The 20,363-nt window shown below is 37.1% G+C and overlaps 1 protein-coding gene across 9 annotated transcripts in view; it reads left to right on the top strand.

Annotated features, from left to right (window-relative positions):
- The window catches only part of eya1 (EYA transcriptional coactivator and phosphatase 1), a 90,085-nt gene that overhangs the window by 25,859 nt on the left and 43,863 nt on the right, over positions 1-20,363 (top strand). For 7 of the 9 annotated variants that reach the window (XM_067435196.1, XM_067435195.1, XM_067435194.1 and 4 more), the window contains exon 1: positions 14,822-15,086. The exons of the other annotated variants lie outside the window; for them this stretch is intronic. The gene's annotated coding sequence lies outside the window, so the exon portion shown is untranslated. Of the gene's footprint in view, positions 1-14,821; positions 15,087-20,363 lie in introns of those variants that run through there. 9 annotated transcript variants of the gene reach the window in all.

Here is a 20,363-nt window from a genome sequence, read left to right as displayed (position 1 = left end):
CTACTACCGACATTGTTCCAACCTGAACTAACCTGTCATAAAGTCAAATTGTCTGATATTTTAGAAGACATTGACCGCTGACAGGTTTTGTTTTTGTGAGGTGGCATCGCTCAGTAATCTTTAATTCAGTGTTTATCGTGGCATTCTTTATTATTCTGTGAAAAACTAAATTCTTTTTACTGAACACCTTTTAATATTTTAATTTTAATTTTGTTTATATCTGTGTATTATTCTGTTTACAGTATGTCATAAATATGCTGTTTTGTTCTGATCGTGTTACTCCATGCAGCAGGGAGCTCTTAACTAGTTGGCGTTGGCACCGGTTGGGCGTGTTCCCTTAGCATGACAGATTGCACCACGGTAACCTAATCTTGTATTTCAAATTCTGCTCTCCTGGAGGGATAAAAATAAGGAACAACTTTTGCCCTCTTCTGCCTAATCAGCCCTTTCCTTCATGTATTAGAGATGTGTCTATAGCTGCCGAAGACAAGAATGTCGACTGCATAACAGGCTGCCTCCTTTTATTAGATCTTTTCGATATCTGATCAATTATTCAGGCCTAGAGCAGCCGTTTGGTGAGACAGAATTTCAGCTAGCTTGTAATTTTGTAAATAGCATAGTCATCATGTGATGGGTCATTCGTCATGCCAGTAAATGCAAAAGATCCTCAGGAGACAGACGATAGGTGAGGTTTCACTTAAAGAATTAATTTAGTAATTTAAAAAGTCATCCCAAAATATTTACTCACCCTCATGTTGTTCTAAACCTTTATAACTTACGGAGAAACACGAAGGGATATTTTTTTTAAATAATGTCTATAAAGAGTAAATAAATATTAAACTTTTCTCGCACAGAACAACTCAGAACGTTTTATATAAACTGTAGTGATCCCTTTTGTGAACTTTCTGAAGCTTTAAAGCTCAAGTTCATTGCAATCACGGATGAGCAAATAGCATATTAAAATAAATATACTTTGCATTCCACAGAAGAAATTATCATATGTGTTTGGTGAAGAAATAATGATAATTTTTAATGATAAGCTTTCCTTGAACCATGAGATTGTAGATGTAGCAACATGAACCATGAGATGAGATGTAGCAACATTTTAAGTTTTGTGGATAAAAAATAAAGGTGTTAAAGGTGTCATGAACTGGCTTTTTTATGCTCTTGTCTGAGGTCAACTAATGGCGTTCGTGTGGTTTTTACATTCAAAAACAACTAATAATCAATAGGCTATTTTCTACACTATTTTCAACACATGTACAGTCTTCCCCACGTGAGCTGGAACTTCATTAAAAATAAATGAAGTATCACGCATTCCTAGTATTATGATCCAAAGGAAGCTTATGCAGCGACTGTGTTCTTCCACTATATCTTGCTACTTTCTTCCACATTGTTTATGCTGGCTAGTGATTCGAATAGCTCCATGAGTCTGTGGGCGGGGTTACTGAATTTCATGTGTTTATTATTTTGCCGCACGATGACATCAGGATGAAGCACAGAATTGCTTCAATATACGAATCACAAAATTGTTTTCTGGGCCTGGTGCCTATGAAAGCTTTTCGTTGACTAAAAAGGATGTTTTCAGCTCTGAAACTTACAGGGTATTCTTTTATTACCATGACCTTTTATATATCAAAAGCTCAGGGGAAATTTGATTTCTTAATTCATCACCCCTTTTAAAATAAAGCCACACAATGAATAATCACAAATAGCTTTTCCAAAAGTTGAGGGGAATATAGAAGTTGGACAGTGTCAAACAAACACAAAACACCATCGTGGTACCATACAACACTAACATAATGCAATAAACATTAATTTACCAACAGAAGACATAACATAAAACCCTATATATATATATATAAAGAGTAAATAAATATTAAACTTTTATATATAGTTTATATAAATATATATATATATATATATATATATATATATATATATATATATATATATATATATATATATATATATATATATATATATATATATATATAAACTAAACAAGAAACTCTAATAATTAACTATTATATAAATAACTGTTATTTCATATGAAAAACCATTTGAGTGAAAAGCCATACACTGTAAAACATTTGTGTTGGCTTAGCTTAAAAAGTAAGTAACCTGGTTGCCTTAATTTTGAGTTTATTGAAATTAAAAATTTGAGTTGATACAATGAACTAAATTGGTTTAATAAATAGAAACTCCAAATATTATTGTATCTGAACCACATAAAAAATTTTGATAAACCATGAAAATATTACAATTTGACGTTTCACTGCGTCATCACAAATAAAATACACACAATTACCCAATATGCTTACAAAATCTTTTAATAACACCTCATTAAAGGTTGTCGATTCTCAAAAATGTTCATTGTATTAACTCATATTTTTCATTTCAATGAACTGAAGGCATCCATGTAATTATTTTTTTTAAATAATTGTTTACAGTGTAGAGACTTTCCACTGGAAATGATAAGATTACTTTTTTGCTTTCAAAAACTGTACATTTAACAGTATTTTATTTTAAAATAAATAAATGCAACACCCTGCTAGATTGCAGTTTCTCACAGTATGTAACGGAACAGGTTTTTACCATAGTGTTTTTACAGTTTTTTACCTCTAAATGAATCTGTTATCTCTATTTTTCAATCCTCAAATGTGTCTTGCCTCTCTAATCCACTGTTCCAAAATGCCCCTAAAGACAGAAATGACAGCTGTCTATGCTGAGTAGCCATTAAAATTATAGTTGGATGTAATTTTCCATTCTTCTAGTGAGACTAAGCCAGGTGCGGCCGAGAGGGAGAACAATTCCAGCCCAGTGAATGAACAAACCCCCAATTACCCTGAATGTCCCTCTGGTAGCTTTCATTCAAGCAAATGGCTCCTCTAATTGGCCTGACCAGTCCTACCTGTTTCACATCCAAATCCTGGACTATTCTTCTGCATTGTATCCACGGCAACAGGAAGTTTTGCGGCCTATAAAAAGTTGCGAGTCGTGTAACCGAGACTTGGCAGGGAGTGTTACCATGGTACGCTTCTCTATTTATAGATCAATCTCACTGTGAGCCGTGAGTTATACCCCTCAGACGTTTGGCGACGAGACTTTGGATATCGTTTTACTTAATGTTTGTTTTAAAAATTTTGTTTTGCACTGTTTTGTTGTTAAGGAATTGAATGCGAATGCAGTATAGCATTGAATGATTATGAGTAGAATAAAACAACACAGTTTATTAAGCCGCTCAATACTCTTGTTTTTATAAAAGTTGAAATGTATGGCAAATCAATACGCCTTGAGCGTCTGTTTATGTGTTTGTGGCAGTGAGTAGACTGAATCATATGTTAGCCATCTGAGTGCAAAGTTAGTCATCCTTTTCTTCATTTATCATCATTTATTAAAGCCGAACCCCGGGCATACGGACAGCTTGCTAATGTTATTGGATGCAGAGGATTGTATAACTCTTGTCTGAAAGCATTCAAGCTGGCCAGGCATCATCTTTTTTTTTTCTTTTTTTTTCTGTGTATATTTCCACAAAATGAAAGTGTGACTCAACGTCTCCAATAAACATTTTAGTCATACGAATCAAATGAAGAGCAGCAGGGATTCTGTGAACCTGATTTTTGGTGTATTCTAAATACATAGTTCTTCCAAAAATTACAATCTTGTCATCATTTACTGATCTTCATGTTGTTCCAAACCTGTATACGTTTCTTTCTTCTGCTCAACACAAAATATATTTTAAAGAATGGTATAGTAATAAGACAGGCACCCACCATGTCCCTTTTTTAGCGATCTGCACGCATGGTCTAAACTACTTTTGCTAGTTTAACGATGTAAAAATGACCGGCACACCCAGCGGATGGTCCAAAAGGTTTAGATCTAATCTCTTAAAGGGATAGTTCACCCAAAAATGAAAATTGGATGTTTATCTGCTTACCCTTACATGTCCTCCAACCAATATGCCTAAATAGGTTGTTTGTCACTTCCTTGAAATACGACCCAGTGTGTATGCTCTATAAATCACTGGGTAGGTTTAGGGAAATGGTGGGTGTAGTTGTAAATTAAAATAAACATTTTTGCTAAATGGAAATGTGACAAATGGTAGTTAAAAGTCCACAGATAACATTAAAATTAACACGTATTTTAATTGGTAATGACAGTCATACGTCATTTCATGACGTCAGACGTAACACGACACTGTCATTATTTTTACGCCAGCTAGAGGTTGTGTTTTGTTTTTTTACATCATATCAGATGAATCTCATCTTGTATTTCCAACGCCATTACTTCCGTCAAGTAATGTTAAAAACCCGGAAAGATCATAGATAAATATTACATAGGTATATAGATGCATCATTCGATCGATCCGCGCCATCCGCGTAGGCACTAATGAGGAAACTATATACTGTATATATACTGTATATATGTTTGTTCGCGGCGGGCTTTGACCTTCTCCGGTGGAAGTAATGGCATTAGGAATACTAGATGAGATTCGTCTGATATGAGGTAAAAAAAATAGCACAAATAATCTTTAGTTTCTCGCAGAAACCAATCGTTCCGTGTCTTAAGACATCAATGTGTCGCCACGAGCCACAGGGTTTAATATGGATTCATATGTCTGTGTGTTTTTTACACTCATAGTGGCACTCATAGAAAACACCCCCTTGACATGCATTATATGGCAACGGTTGGAGTTAACAATCTTCATTTGTGTTCTACTGATTTTTTGGGTGAACTAACCCTTTAATGAGTCATGGGTGTGTTTTGGCGTAACGTGTAATAAATCAGTAATAAATCAATCAGAGTCTCATCTCCCATTCCCTTTAAAAGCCAGTTGCGCTTGGGAGCGGAAAGACTGAACACTTCTCCAGAGAGGAATCCTTTTATTTTTAATATGAAAAAAGTGTGTGCGCTACTGCGCACCCCTTTGTGTGTAATAAGCAGAGTGTAGCATTTTGTTTACCCACCTATAGGAGCATATTACAAGCGTATCCTTTAAATAACACTGCGCCATTGACCTTTGTTTTCAGTCGCCTTAAAATAACAATGTGTAAAACCAACAATGCGCCTGAACACACCTCGTTTTCAGACCAGCACGCCTATGGGTTAACAGATGGGGACAAGTGCATTTGCTATTTAGGCACAATGGCGCTGGAAAATAACTGCGTTGCACTGAAACTAGCAAAAACCACTTGCGTCGCGCCTGCTGTCTTATTACGCCGCTTGTGTCATGATAAGGCATGGGCGTATGACTTCCATAGTAAAAACAAATCTTATGGACGTCAATGGGTGGTGTCAACTGTCTGCCAATCTTTAAAGTAACTTTTTCGTGTCCAACAGAAGAAATAAACTCATACAGATTTAAAAACAACTTGAGGTCAACTAAGACACCATTTTTGTGTGAATTATCCCTTTGAATCTCACAATAGTGCCAGACCTCCATCATGGCCTGTTTTTACTTCAGTTCTTTGCTCGTCCAAACATATTTCACTTCAGAACTGTTGCGTCACCCATGACAGATGTCCCTTCGCCTTGATTACTGCTTCCTGTCAGTGTTTTCTTGTCATATTTCCATAGGCTGACAGTAGGCTGTGTACACTAAGAGGTCGATAGGGCCTGCAGAGAGGATGTGTCATCAGGTGAACTTCAAATTCTGTTTTGAAGCAACTTTTTCTCTCCGGCGTATCCATTACGAGGAATCCACCCTGTACATCCCATTCAGACGCGGTGATATGATACATCCCAGTGAAGTCATGGAGCAAGTATACTACATGCAACCAAGCAATAAAAGAATTTTCCCTGTGGTTTTGGATCTCAGAAATGTGATTGTGAGGAAAGTTCAGAATGGACGTGATATATACATCTGGAAATGAACATTTCCTTATAGACGCTTTACTTTTAAGTTTGTTACTCTTTTGAGCATGCCCACGACACCCCACTGATGTTGGGATGGGGTTTTTGGCCATCATGTCAATCATTGAGAGGCCTAGATATATAAGACAAGGTTTGACATATTTTTGAAGAGTTCAGTCTAAAATCCCACTAGGCAATTTCCATTTCCTCAAAGAGGAAATCACCTTCTGAGCACCGCACAAAAAGGAAATAAACACGGAAAGTTGGCACGGCAGTCCAGAAACTTTGACTTTGTCACTACAGTGTGCAGTGATGTGAAGTGTAGTTTGTGCACTTGCCCTTGAATAAGTCTTTCTGCAAAAAGAAGGGGTGATAGATTTTTATTCTAACTAAAGGCAACTGTCTTTGTGAGTTTTGTCAATTAAGTAGACGAGACCCAGAGCCGAGTACGAAGTCACGGAGAGTTAGGCCTCATCGGGGGATGCTATTAGCATGTGTCTTTGCTCTCTCTCTCTCTCTCTCTCTCTCTCTCTCTCTCTCTCTCTCTCTCTCTCTCTCTCTCTCTCTCTCTCTCTCTCTCTCTCTCTCTCTCTCTCTCTCTCTCTCTCTCTCTCTCTCTCTCTCTCTCTCTCTCTCTCTCTCTCTCTCTCTCTCTCTCTCTCTCTCTCTCTCTCTCTCTCTCTCATGCATAGTCCTAAACTGTTATTAACCTTTGGTTATTTTGAACTTCTGGTCATGCTTCAAGTCACTTTATATGACGCCAGCATGATGGGAGGCAACCGCTGGCCAAGCAAGCTGCTAATAGTTCACACACTTCAGGGGCCGCTGCAACATCTTCCTGTCCTATGAAATGAACAGCATTCTATATCCATATAATCCGAGCGTTATTTTAAATGCATATACGTAAGGAGAAAGAAAGAGCCAGGGAAGTTCAGCTGTTAAATGTCTAAACTAGAGTTAAAAATGAAATCCGCCGCCCAATAGCAACCCTGCCATTATATATGGTAAGCAGCCCTGAGTGATTTAATTATACTTCCTGAAGAGCAAGTGTGGAAATATTTTTAGTACAAATTGTTTTTAGTTGCTTCCTCTGAGTTGGTAGGTCGAAGATGTTCCCAGGCCAAAATTCAAACCAGTTTTAACGTGAAATCAAAAGCAACGCACAAACGTTTTTTTATTTTATTTTTTTATTATTATTCTTTCACAATGCCTGCGTTGCTTTAACCTATGATGCCTACATATCAATGAAGCTGCACTTTTCTAAGCTGTGGTATCATCTAGCACATTTACACTACCCGCTGAGGCACACACAGATCCATTTCTCCCATACGCCGAGACACAGGCGCATTCTCCCTCTTGCATTCCTTCCATGTGCCTGCCCCTTCACTGGAACTGCCCACTGCCATTGTGCAGAATGGCAGTGCCCCAATCAAAGTGGCTTTCATCTGGCCAATTTAAACAGACAACCCCAACCAGACATTTGCCTAATGTGTTTTTGTTATGTGGGCTCCTGGCTTCACAAATGTCAGCCGGCTGGAAGGAAGCAGTGGCTCTAACCTCTGTAGTTTCAGTGCTCTTCCCCCACTGGGAGTTCTGCTGGGCTGAAACTAATCCCTCCGCCTGAGAGCCGAAGTGTCCTCTCTGCAGGGGAGAGCCCATTCCGGGGGCCAGGGAGCGGCGGTCTGGCCACGGCACTCTGCTGACCTGGACCCAACTGGGGGAGGCAGCTGTGAAGGCTGGGAATGCCACATTTCTGACCAAAACCAAGACAGTTGGGCCAGCGCTGACAAATGTTCCTATGGACGGCCGACAAGCTTGCTCGGAGTCATTAGAAAGGGGCCTGAAAATTTATTACGAAACGTATTGGTATTTTAGGGCGCAGCTGATTTAAATTTAGTGGAGTGTAGCAGCCCTTACCATTCAAGAATTTAAGATTCCAGTTATGCTCTACCCAGGGATAAAAGTTTGTGTGTGTGTGTGTGTGTGTGTGTGTGTGTGTGTGTGTGTGTGTGTGTGTGTGTGTGTGTGTGTGTGTGTGTGTGTGTGTGTGTGTGTGTGTGTGTGTGTGTGTGTGTGTGTGTGTGTGTGTGTATGTGCCAATTTGGTATTAAAAAAATGGTTCTTATTTCAAAAAATTGCTGCTTAATGCTTAATATGCTTAATGCTTAATATGCTTACTGCCTAATATTTTAGTGGATACTTTTGTGGATTCTTTGATGAATAAAAATATTTTTTTAAAAAAATTGGTCACAATGAAAAAAGTCTTTACTGTCACTTTTGACAGTATATATATATATATATATATATATATATATATATATATATATATATATATATATATATATATATATATATATATATATATATATATATATATATATATATATATATATATATATATATATGTAACACAATAGTGTAGGTTAAAATTCTCACTATTAACCAATCGCTTAGTAGCACACAAATAACTAGGAAATTGGCTGTTTAATTATACTTATAAAGCATATGTTAATCCCTTATTCTGCATGACCATATTCTGTAACCTTTAATTTTACCCAATGCCTAAACTTAACAACTCATTTACTAACTATTAATAAGCAATAATTAGGAGTTTATTGAGGCAAAGGTCATAGCTAATAGTGAGAATTAGATCCTAATCTAAAGTGTGACCATTTTAATTCATATATATTTTTAAATTGTATGTTTGCTTATGTTCCTAACCAACAGATTTGTTGTGGCACATGATGCCACTCTTTTAATTGATCTCGACGCCGCTTGATTTCTACACTGAGGCATTCTGGGGTTTCATTTGACTTACAACACCTGCAGCTTATTTGGTAGTTTAGTTTGTCAACATCAGCACTGCCAAAATGGTAGAAACACGACCTGTGCATTGAATGGGACTAACATGTTTTAAAATATGCACTCTTGATTGAAAAAATAAACAGTTGAAGTTCCTTCAGTCCTTGCCATTTTTCCTCTTCCCTTTAACAACAGCCAATGGCCCTGGTACAGCATTTAAATAAACACTCCAGTAGGGAGTATGTTCTGTATATCACCACAATCCTCTGTGATGTCTCTTTCTGAGTAATAGGTCTCTGTAGTTCGCTTGTTTTGCTGTTTTTTCAGAGCCCTCGAGAGTAATAAACTGCCTTCTTGAGGATCAGAGGGCCCTCATAGAACTTCACCAGGTGTGCTTGAATCCTCATAAAGTGCGGCCTGCAGTGCACTCATGGGCAGAATTGTCCTTTGCGTCGCTCTTAAACAAACGCTCAGCCGGCATTGATGTTTCTTCATCTCTGAATTCTAGAAGTACAAACGTCGATGTAGTTTGAAATTCATACTGATGAGTTCACAATAGAATAAATGCAGTTAACTGAATATGAAACATATGTATCATCTTTTTGGTTTGTCTTGCCCGTGATTGCAAATTCCGATTTATTCAGCCTCCTTTTGAGGTTAACCGGTGGAATTATTCTGATGAGGAGAAATCCAGTTGTGTTTCATATAGGCATGAGTATGAACATACTTCCATTAGTTCTAGCAGACGAACGTGATGTTTGTTTATAGAGAAATGGAGCTTCACTGCAGCTTTTATCCACCACTTGAAAGCACTTTGCTTGCTACTAATTTACCTTAGGGGGCTTTAAAATTATCTGTCTGTGCTGTCGAAATCTTTATTGTGGTGACAACTCGTCATCATCATCAAAGATTGCCCCGGAGGCAAATGAAGACGATTTTTGAATAGTGGGCATGGTGGATTCCACCTGATTGGTTCTCCTCTCTAACAGTGAAATTAAGCACGGCAGGTTGGATCAGCAAATGTAGTTTTGGAGATTGATGGTGCAGTCTGTGGGATCAGGCAGGAGGAGAGAAAAACACCCACTGATGGAGTCGTATAATCCATAAAACCTCTCGTATATTGTGTTTGAATTTAGCTTTGATCATTTTGTTCTGAATGCTACGGTATCAGATTGAGTTTTTCAAATTAACAAATGGAATCCTTTTTATTTGTCATACCTAAACCTGATATGAAACTAATGTTGATACGGTACACTACACTTATTTGATAAAAAAAATAAAAATACAGTAAACACAACTGTTTCTATTTTAGTATACTTTCAAATGCACTGTCAAAAATAAGTTACCTGGTTACCTTAAAATGTTGAGTTAATTGAAACAAAAAATGTTGTTAATACAATGAATATTTTTGAGAATCAACCACCTTTATTCAAAAATCTTTATTTTGTAAGCATATTGGGTAATTGTGTGTGTGTTTAACTTTTGATGAGGCAGTGAAACATGCCAAATTGTGCTATTTTTTTATATACAATAATATTTTGAGTTTCTATTTATTAAACCAGTTTTTTTGTTGTATCAACTAAAATTTTTAGTTTCAGTAAACTCAACATTTTAAGGCAACCAGTTTATTTACTTTTTTTAAGTTAAAACAACAATATTTTTTACAGTGTAATTTATCCCTGTTGATGCAAATCTGATTACTCAAGTCTTCAGCGTCACATGATCCTTTCAGAAACCATTCTCAAATGCTGATTTGATGCTCAAGAAACATTTCTTATCATCAATGTTGAAAACAGTTGTGCTGTTATTAAAGGATTCTTAAACAAATAGAAAGTTCAAAAGAACAACATTGATTTGAAATCGAAATCTTTTCTGTCACTTTTGATCAGTTCAATGGCTAAATGACTGTGATCTGTAAATAACTGTTATCATTCATCACTGGAAAATTATCTGAAGTATTATAGTAAAATGTTCATTTTGAAGTGATGATTTATACCATAGGTGTCATTAGTCAAGTCTGCGTGAGTTTAGCACAAAAAAATTGCGCTTCAGTTTTCAACTTTTTTACATTGTTTGTCATTTAAGACAAGTTTTTGTTTCTCTGACATTCAAAGCAGAAAATCTACTCACGATGACAAAAGTCTTTCAAAGAATGAAGAAAATATCCAATATCAACTGCTCGAGAGCTAAAATCACCACACATCCAACTCTCCCATCATCTATCAGGGACATGAATTTAGAGGCTTAGATTTTCCCCCCTTTCGCGTTAGGTAAATATTGTGTAAAATGTGTAAAAAGTTGTTTTCATTAGACAAAGAATGAAGTTCAGGTTTCGTATCTTGGGGGAAGCTTTAGAGTTTTATGTTCTAGGAGACGGGCAGAAAAAGCAACTTGATCTCCTCAAAGTGTGACATTGTGTAAACACTTCGGTAGCAGATTGCAAACAACCAGTGATGTTGTGATTTTAGTTTGTTGTTATTAGCATTAGCATCATTAGCATCGCAATGACTGTATAATTTCTCGGTTTTCTCTGAGCAGATATTGCTCATAGGTCGAAAGAAGTGGAAGTGTGCTATACAATAACAATGATGACATTTCATCAGGGCATCCGTTTATTGTTTTTCAGCTGAATTTCTTCAGTGAGTAATGAGTAGCTCAACTTCAGCCAGTTGCTTTTGGTGGCTCGGCTGTGGGCAATGCATGAATCATAGCATAATTATGCATTTGTGACATAATTTCATGATAACCCCCAGTGCAATGCAGGACACTGTAGATCCCCCCCATGTGTCTACATTTCAAGCAGGCATCTCTGCAGCCTCCCAATAAGACTGCAGGGTCCCATCAAGATAATCCTTAATAAAGAACGGCTTCACTTTTAATCTTGCCCACTTCTCATATTTCTAGCTTGATATAGTTTTTGGCAAGTAATGTTTTAGCACTGATGTCAGTCTAGGACTATCAATGCATCTTTGTTAAGTCCACCACAGGCACATAATAGGAACATTGCAAGCTTGATTGTCTAATTCTAAAGGGCCGTTTTGCTAAGCGTTTAAGTCTAGGGGAAAAATAAGGCTGTTAAAGCCTTTAGGTTCTCAGATTTAGGATATCAACACTTATATTTATTATTAAAATGTTCTTTTTTTAATATATAGATATCAATTGAATTTCATTTTTATAGATATAATATTTTAATAAATAATAAACCATATTATATTTTTTATTTATAATTACAAACTAGCAATACATACATATACACACACATAAATACATACACACACACACACACACACACACACACACACACACACACACACACACACACACACACACACACACACATATGAAATAATAACCCATATTATCAAAACTTTTTATTTATAATTACAAACTAGCAACTTGTTTATTTTCCCAAGATATGAATTTAGTTGTGTTATTCGTGGCCATTCATTGTTATATTAATGAGTCAATATATCTTTCAGTTTTTTAATTTCAGTCTTATTGAATATTATAAAGATTCTTTCACCTGATATTGTACTATTTATATGGTACAGTAATGTGAAACATACCTTTCTGTTGACGATGATGCCTTTTCTTAGGGGAAAGATTTTGCTTGGGAGACACAAACAACTTGGGATAATTATGCTGTGCAATTTTAAAATAACTGCAAAATTACATTGAAAGTTAATTTTATGTGCGAGAGAGGGGGTTATAACTCGATTGGCGTATAAACCCCTCAGCTCCGGCGAATAGTTACTTGAGATCCCCTCTGCATTTATTAGTCTATTGAGTTATCAAGAGCCTCTTCAAAATGCAATATATTTAATTTTCTCCGGCTGTAATGTGAAACGCCGGCTTTTACCTGTAGGCACATCTGTAGCGTAAATGCCTGTGCATTTGCATGACAACTGCTTGAGTAGTGCACCTCATCCAGATGAGGAAAAGTCAAGCATGGATCTATTTATAGTGTGGAGGAGGGCAGAGGTTTGACCTGCTGTCCAATGTATGGCTCCAGAGTCTATTTCATTGTGACACTCCAACATCATCAAGGTGTGTAAAGGATTATTTGTAGGTCTTCAAGCCCGTTCACACCAAGAAGATAACTATAATGATAACAATATTAGCGTTAACGGACGATAACATTCTCTTTATTATAGCATGCGCGCTGCTATGTCAACTGCCACTTTAAATGCTCCAGCTCTTTAAAGCAGGGTGGATTCTGATTGACTGTCAATGTTTTTATCACTCATCAGCTGGAGAAAAAAAAATCAGAAAGTGATCCAAACAATATTGTTTCTCTGTGCTGCTCCTCTTTTTGTTGTGGTGTGGACTCTGCTATTATTTAAATTTAGAATGATTTTCAGAACTCTTTACCGTTATTGTTACATTTACCCTACTTGGTGTAAACGGACCTTTACCCATTAAAGATTAATGCAAGGCTACATATTTAATATAGGCCTGTATGTCTACAAAATAAGGCACATAATATTCAATGTAATATATATTTTTTTACATCATCTCATCGTATATTATATCTCCACATTGTGTTCCTTTAAACATTTAAACGTTCCACTATAATTCTAGGTAAATTAAATAAATGAGACTTTTTTTCTTAAAATTTTTTATGTACATACATATTTTTTATTGCGATCTACTTTGCATTTGTAGTGTGTATCTATGTGTTTATGTGTATATGTGTATTTATATATATATATATATATATATATATATATATATATATATATATATATATATATATATATATATATATATATATATATATATATATATATATATATATATATATATTCAGACACTTTAACCTGACCATGTTTTGCTGAAGTGTTTTTTCTTTAATTGCTAATGGGACCTTTTACACTTCAGACTGAACAAAACTAAGCATCGCTTGGTCATTGGTTGAACTAAATTGGTTTTATCTAATTGTGTGCTTAAATTTAACAGCTGACAGCTGATTGGTTGATTGTAATCCATTACATACCTTTCTATTAAAGTTATCTGATATTATCAAGAAGAATTTGTTCTGAAACAGTTTAATACATTTTGGTTTGACTGTATGTGTGTGCTTGTTTTTGTGAAATATCAGGACACAAATGTGTATAATGACACAGGTATTACAAGGAAAGGGTGAAATATGATGCATGTCTCCATTTTTCAAAAGGCTAATAAATCATACAGGATGAGTTTTTTTGAGAAAGTAAAAATGCAGAATGTTTCCTGTGATGGGTAGGTTTAGGGGCAGGGGCAGTGTAGGGGGATAGAAAATATGGTTTGTACAGTATAAAAACCATTACGCCAATGGAGAGTCCCCACATTTCACAAAAACAAACGTGTGTGTGTGTCTGTGTATGTACATGTATATATATTTATACATACATATTCTTTATGTAATAGATTACATTTGGTAGTATTCCATTAGGAGGATGTAGCGAAGGTAAACTTTGGAAACAAATGAAGTAATAAGCTGGAGCAGACAGACGGCAGTCATTACCTTGCAAACAGCAGTGAGAGGTCTACTTGTTGATGGAAGGCTTCCACTATAACGCTGATCGGACGAGCCAGTTTGCTCCAATAAAATCAGCTCCATCATTTACAAACTCTATTTACTTAATGCATACCTACTAGGATCCTTTTGTCAGGGATAAACCACAAAGAATCAACCACAAAAAAGAACCGGTTTGTGGAAAGAATAAAATAAAAATAAACGGGAGAGAAAGAGAAAAAAGCTGTGCCCCTGGGCTGTGTGTGTGCAGAGCCACAGGATCCAGCAGACTAGCAGAGATGCATGCAGGATCTGCCGTTTCATTGTCTTTGGATCACTGATACAATCTAGAGGAAGGCTATATTGCTTAAAGCTGTGAGTGAATGACATATGGAGGACTGGTGTGAAGAAAACTCCCCAGTGCCTCCTCCAAACTAAAGTCTTCCTGTGAGAGAGAGGAGCGAGCAACTTTCTGCGCTTTCAAACTGCATGCTCCCTCCCTCCCTCCCTCCCTCTCTCTCTCTTTCTCTCTCTCTCTCTCTCTCTCTCTCTCTCTCTCTCTCTCTCTCTCTCTCTCTCTCTCTCTCTCTCTCTCTCTCTCAACCAGCTCTCTCTCTCTTTCACTCTTTTTTTTCCCTCTTCCTCAGACACTAGCTAGTCACTGCCTGAAGCAGTAATCGGACAACTCTCGTTCTCGCTCGGAGTCTGTCTCTTGAGATCTAGCACGGGGCTCCATGACTTTTCACCCTTAAAATGAAAAAGAAAAAAGCTGTCTTTTATCGCTAATCCACACGTTTAAAGTCAACTCAGAGAGAAGTCTCTTTTTTTTTTTTACTTCTTTATTCGCTCTGGAACGGACAGACACTCAACGGAAGATTGCAAAAAACAGGAGGAATAAAAGAAAAAGTGCAAGGATTCTACCATAATTGTAGTGAGTACTATTTTGATGATCTTTTAACAGCCTCTTCTTCTACGTTTGTTATTTGACGTGTCCCGTGCCAAACTTTTCATGTCGGTTTTAAACGTGGCTAAATGCAGCTGTGTTTTTTAACTTTGCAAAATCGGGATCTTGATTAATTTGAGACATTTTTGAAAACACCTGATATTTTTATGAACGTCAGTTAAGGAGTTTTTTAAATGACAAAATGAAAGTCATTTCAAATCTCAGACAAATTATTCTTAGCAATGTGCCTCGGACCAAATATTATTAATATTTGTTTCAATCTTCACCTAATTTACTGTTAAACCCCCAATAGTGTTAACTTAATCAAATTTCACAAAAGACTATAAAATATAAAAAAAAATAGTTTCTGACACAGTAACACCATCTGCAAAATGTCCAAAAATGAAAACTGTAGTTTATTTTGACAAATTATTTTCTAAACATAATTATAAGTTAATAAAAAGCTGACTGCTATTTATACATTAAAAAAAATCTTATTTTTTTAAAAAAGCTATATTTTGTACAGTATTTTGAGCTCATATTCCTACAAATTTCTACTATATTTAATATTTTCTGATTAATGCACACATACAATTCCTTGTAAAATTCAGCAACCGCGCTTTAGTTTAAAGTCTTCAAGACTTGACTAAAGGCATCATGTCGCTGTCACCGTTTGCCGCTCAAATTTAAACCCCCAGTGATTCCGTCTCTGTCTCACGCACCTGATTCACACCTTCACCCTTTTCAAATTCACCTTTTTTCTTTTCCTCGGCCCTCAGGTGAGAACTACCTTTTTTGGTAGTTCAAAAACAGGTGTGCGAGGCGCTGAAATAAAAGATTGCATTGTAAATAATGACCCCATTTTGGGTATAAGATAATACGTTTCCATTTTCCACCCAGTAAGTAAAACCCAAGAGTCTATTTAGCTGGCAGAATAAACAAAACCCGTTCAGTTTTAGCAGTTGACATCCAATGCCATCTGCTGCAGGCAGGAATGTTTTAGGGCAGACAGACAGGCAGATTGCTGTCTTGTAAGACATCGACAGACGGCCACCACTAACCAAGACACCCGTGCATTTTTGGAAGAGCTGGGGATGTAGTTTCTTAGAGAATTTGGATTTTTGTGTTGCCCCTTTAAATGCGTAATTATACTGGACTTAAATATTCTCATATCTTTTTCACTTTTAAATCTATTTGTCCTGTAAATAAACACCAGAAAAAATGCTGTTTAATTATGTTTTTATGTTATAATAATTCAAAAGTCATTCCACGGCAGCTGTTGTTTTTAGTTTTTTTTTTCAGAGTGTGTGAGCACGGTGTTGCCTCCGGCCGCCCTCTCTTGTGTTCCTTTCGCACAATAACCCTGCTTATCTAATTAGCTCGTTGTGGGCCGCTAGATTCGGGCTGTTTACACACTGTATTTGTTTCAATAAGGCAAAAGTTCGAGTGCATTAAGCTCTCTCCGATAAGCCCTCATGCGTTCAGCCCCACGACGTGCCGTTGTTTGCCGAAGGCCCAATGCGTTCCGTATGTGTGCGGCCAAGCTGGAAACGCTGCGCGGTGAAAGACGCAGGGTTAATTGAAACTCCGCCGCTCCACTGTTTATGAGATAGAGACAGCGGAAACGGTTTGTGGCGATTAGCTGTTTACTAAATACAGTAGAATGTTATTTTGTTAACATGCCACTGTTGGTCTCAGGAAAACGTCGCTCAGGGAGCAGGAAACAAGGGCTGAGAAGCTCAATTGATCACGGCTCTTCTACATTCACAATTCCTTTGTGTTTGTTTACATGTAATCAAGGAGTCTGTTTACTTAAGCAGGAGAGCAGAGGATGAGCTAAACCTGAGTGTCTTTTTTTTAAGGATGTTTGTGTAGACGCAAGTTTTAGTGAATAAAAGAAAATGGAGGAAAATAAATACATATTGTAACATGAACATTTCCAAGAATAAAAACCTCTTTATTTTTTTTTCACATTAAATTAATTTGTAAAGCTTTTCAAAATGTGCAAATAAAAGCCAAGAAAAAAAGGACACATTAAAATTTAATGCTTTTTCAATAACAATTTACTTGGTGTGATGGGCTTTTTTTTCCCATGACTGCGGTGGGGAGAATTTGATCAGATGTGTACCTTAAATCTTCTCTGATGGACTCTCAAAGCGGACGGACTTCTGGAAATAATTTAAGGGTTGAAGGGCTCAGAATTAACAGATTTAATGTAGCTGCGCTGTCCACCACTTGAGCTTCACGTCAGACTGAACAAAATGGAAGGGACAAATTGCACCCCAACAAACCACAGCATGTGTTCGGAATTTACATTTTAATTACTCAGAATTCTAAAAGTTGAAACGGTCTGTTTAAAATCGACGTGTTCAAGTCTGCGTTTGCATTTTGATAATGTAATGTATCAGTATATATTTATTATTTTGAGTGGACAGTTTTCATGTCTCAATTTGATAACGCATTATTTGAATTTTAGTACATTCGCAATTTTAAATCCATAATTCATAGTTACAGAGGGAAAAATAAACGTTAAAGCGTGTCTGCAATAAAATTAAGCCTGATATTACGGGCACACATTTTTTATTATGTCCTTTATCTTTCTTTCTATCTATCTATCTATCTATCTATCTATCTATCTATCTATCTATCTATCTATCTATATATATATATATATATATATATATATATATATATATATATATATATATATATATATATATATATATATATATATATATAAAGTTAATCAGTGTTTTGTTGGGGATGCACATTTCTTTGCTCTATGCTCACAGAGTCCAGTTAAGTGTAGCATTTTGTAAACTGTGTCTAATTCTAGTCACATCTGTGTTCAATTGTTGTCTACATCGACATTCTTTGCATGTGGATTTATTTTTCCTGGGCCACCATGTGGATTCAGCTGACCAGCTTAAGTTGGGATTAGTTGTTTTAAAGTTATTTTGATTAAAGCGTTGTTTTTTTCAAAACTAGAAACTTGCAACACATGTTTTGCATAGTCTATGAAATTCAAAAAGGAACATGCATGTCTTGCCCTATAAAATTACAATCTCGTAAACCGTGGCTGGAAAGCAAGCAGGGGAAAGCGAATAAACATTTTCATTATAAATGGATTTGAAAAATATCAATGTCTTGTTCCCTACATTTTATACCTCATATAATTGACAATTATTTCAATCCGACTTGTTATTGCATCAGAACTGAAGTATTCAGGTGAATCTCATCCATGCCGGAGCGGCTCAGACAGCCCGCGTGCTCTATAATGATCAATGGTAAAAGCCCGGCGGTGTTTGCCGATGCAAACGCAGCGCTTGAAATAAGCAAAGCGAGACAAAAAGCCGTGCAAACAGTCATGAGTGAAGCGTGTTTGGCTTTTTTTGATGACGCTTCCAACGCAGCTCTTTGTTCCTGAGAGCTTCAAAGACGGCTCCGTTCAGGTTGAATTCAAGCACACATCAAAGATGCTGAATGCACTTCTTTCTTTCTTTTTTTGTTTGAACAATAAATATTTAGCAGTACAGGACAAGGGCTTGTTTTTTGTCTTCTTTTAAAAGCCCACCCGCCCCTCCTCGTCCACCTGGTGAAAATCACCTGCTGGATGAGGAGCTCTGCAGGCGTAATGCTTCGTAAGCTCAGGGCGCTGAACACAGGCCGTGGCAAGGTCTTTATTTCTCCGCGCATCTCCACCCCCCTTTTCCTTGCAACGAAACAACTTGTGCTGAACTTATTATAGAAAGCCAAAGTAATGTTCCCAAGCTTCAGATGACGTAAAGAACGACTTTAGGGTACGAAAGTGTGTTAGTGACCAGACGGGGTCAAGAGAAGGAAGGCCGAAAGAGAAATTTGACAAAGTTGACCATTATTCATCACGACTCGGCCATTGTGGGAAGAAGGGGGGGCGAAAAAACACCAAGACCAAACAGCTCGGGTTACTACATCATGAAAACAGCCCGGCATTAAAAATTCATGCAGGGATTTTTCAGAACTGCTGTATAACTGTGACCTAGATCCAACAATTCGGCTCCGGTCTGATATTGGGTAATAACGCTGCAGGTATCAGTGCAGAAGAGGACGGCAGAACATAATTGTCGAGAGTAATAGCGGCATTTTAAGTGTCATATGAAACATATGTGGGCCCATACGTCCAACTTCCAACTTATTGTACAAGATTCAAGTTTATTTATATCGCTTTTCAAAATAAAGCGGCTTTACAGAAAATTATTTTTACAATTAAGTAATATTATGTTATCAGTGTCAAAGTAATGTCCATAAGGCAGTAATATATAGATATAATATATTACATAATAGTTAATGTCATATATTCAATTAAGCAGACACAACAAATGTGTCAGGCAACTTGTGCTCGTAATGATTACTATATAAAGACAATATTATATGATATTTGTCAATCAAAAGTTGGCATCATTTGAAGTCTTCACAAGTTGTCAGCGTTCAATGCACTCAATATGTTTCAATCCGACTTATTGTACAAGATGCACTTAATACACTCCACTCTGATTTATTGTGCAGGATGCACTCAGTGGTATCTATACTGGTCCGGTTTTCCCTAAACCCTCGGGCGAAGTCCCAATCATCCCCCCTGACCGTCATTAGGAACTGTCAGTGTGCCTGGAGAGGGAGTGTAGATAAATTTTAGATAGTGTCAATTGCAGATGAAAGATGCTAGGGGTGTCATGCTTGACTAGCTTCTGTTCAACAAAGTCCCATCTCTCTCAGTCTTCACCCCCCTCCCTCCGTACACTTCCAGAGGCAACAGCAGCAGCGACCTCGAGCAGGCGCCCCGGCTCGCTCACCCAAAACTTACCAATCCCCCAAGCGACCCCCCCCCCCCCCACAACACCCGCCCCTCCCTTTCCTGCTTACCTTGGCTAAGCCGCTTTGCATGTTGATTGGGGGAGGACTAATCCAGTTTGCAGCTGTCGTAGGCCAATGATGAATCACCTTTCCGTCATTCGGCCGGGAGGAGGGAAGACCTGGAAGGAGGAAACAACGGTGGAGGGGTAGAGCCTACAGACAATGTGCCTCTCTGTTCCACCGACTTCTCTCTTCCCATTCTGCGCGAGAATAACAAAAATGTTTTCTCAGACAACGTCTATTGTGTCACGGATGGCTCTTCACAGAGACACTGAGCTGAAATAACAAGGAGCGATATTGTTTTTAGGGTCCTGGCAGGTGAAAAAAAGGATAGGGTGAAAGAAAGAAAGAGAGAGAGAGCAAGAGAGAGAGAGA

The sequence above is a fragment of the Pseudorasbora parva genome, chromosome 24 (genome assembly GCF_024679245.1).
Source record: "Pseudorasbora parva isolate DD20220531a chromosome 24, ASM2467924v1, whole genome shotgun sequence".
Taxonomy (NCBI): domain Eukaryota; kingdom Metazoa; phylum Chordata; class Actinopteri; order Cypriniformes; family Gobionidae; genus Pseudorasbora; species Pseudorasbora parva.
Note: the sequence above shows the minus strand (reverse complement) of the source record. Positions and strands in the feature narration are given on the sequence as shown.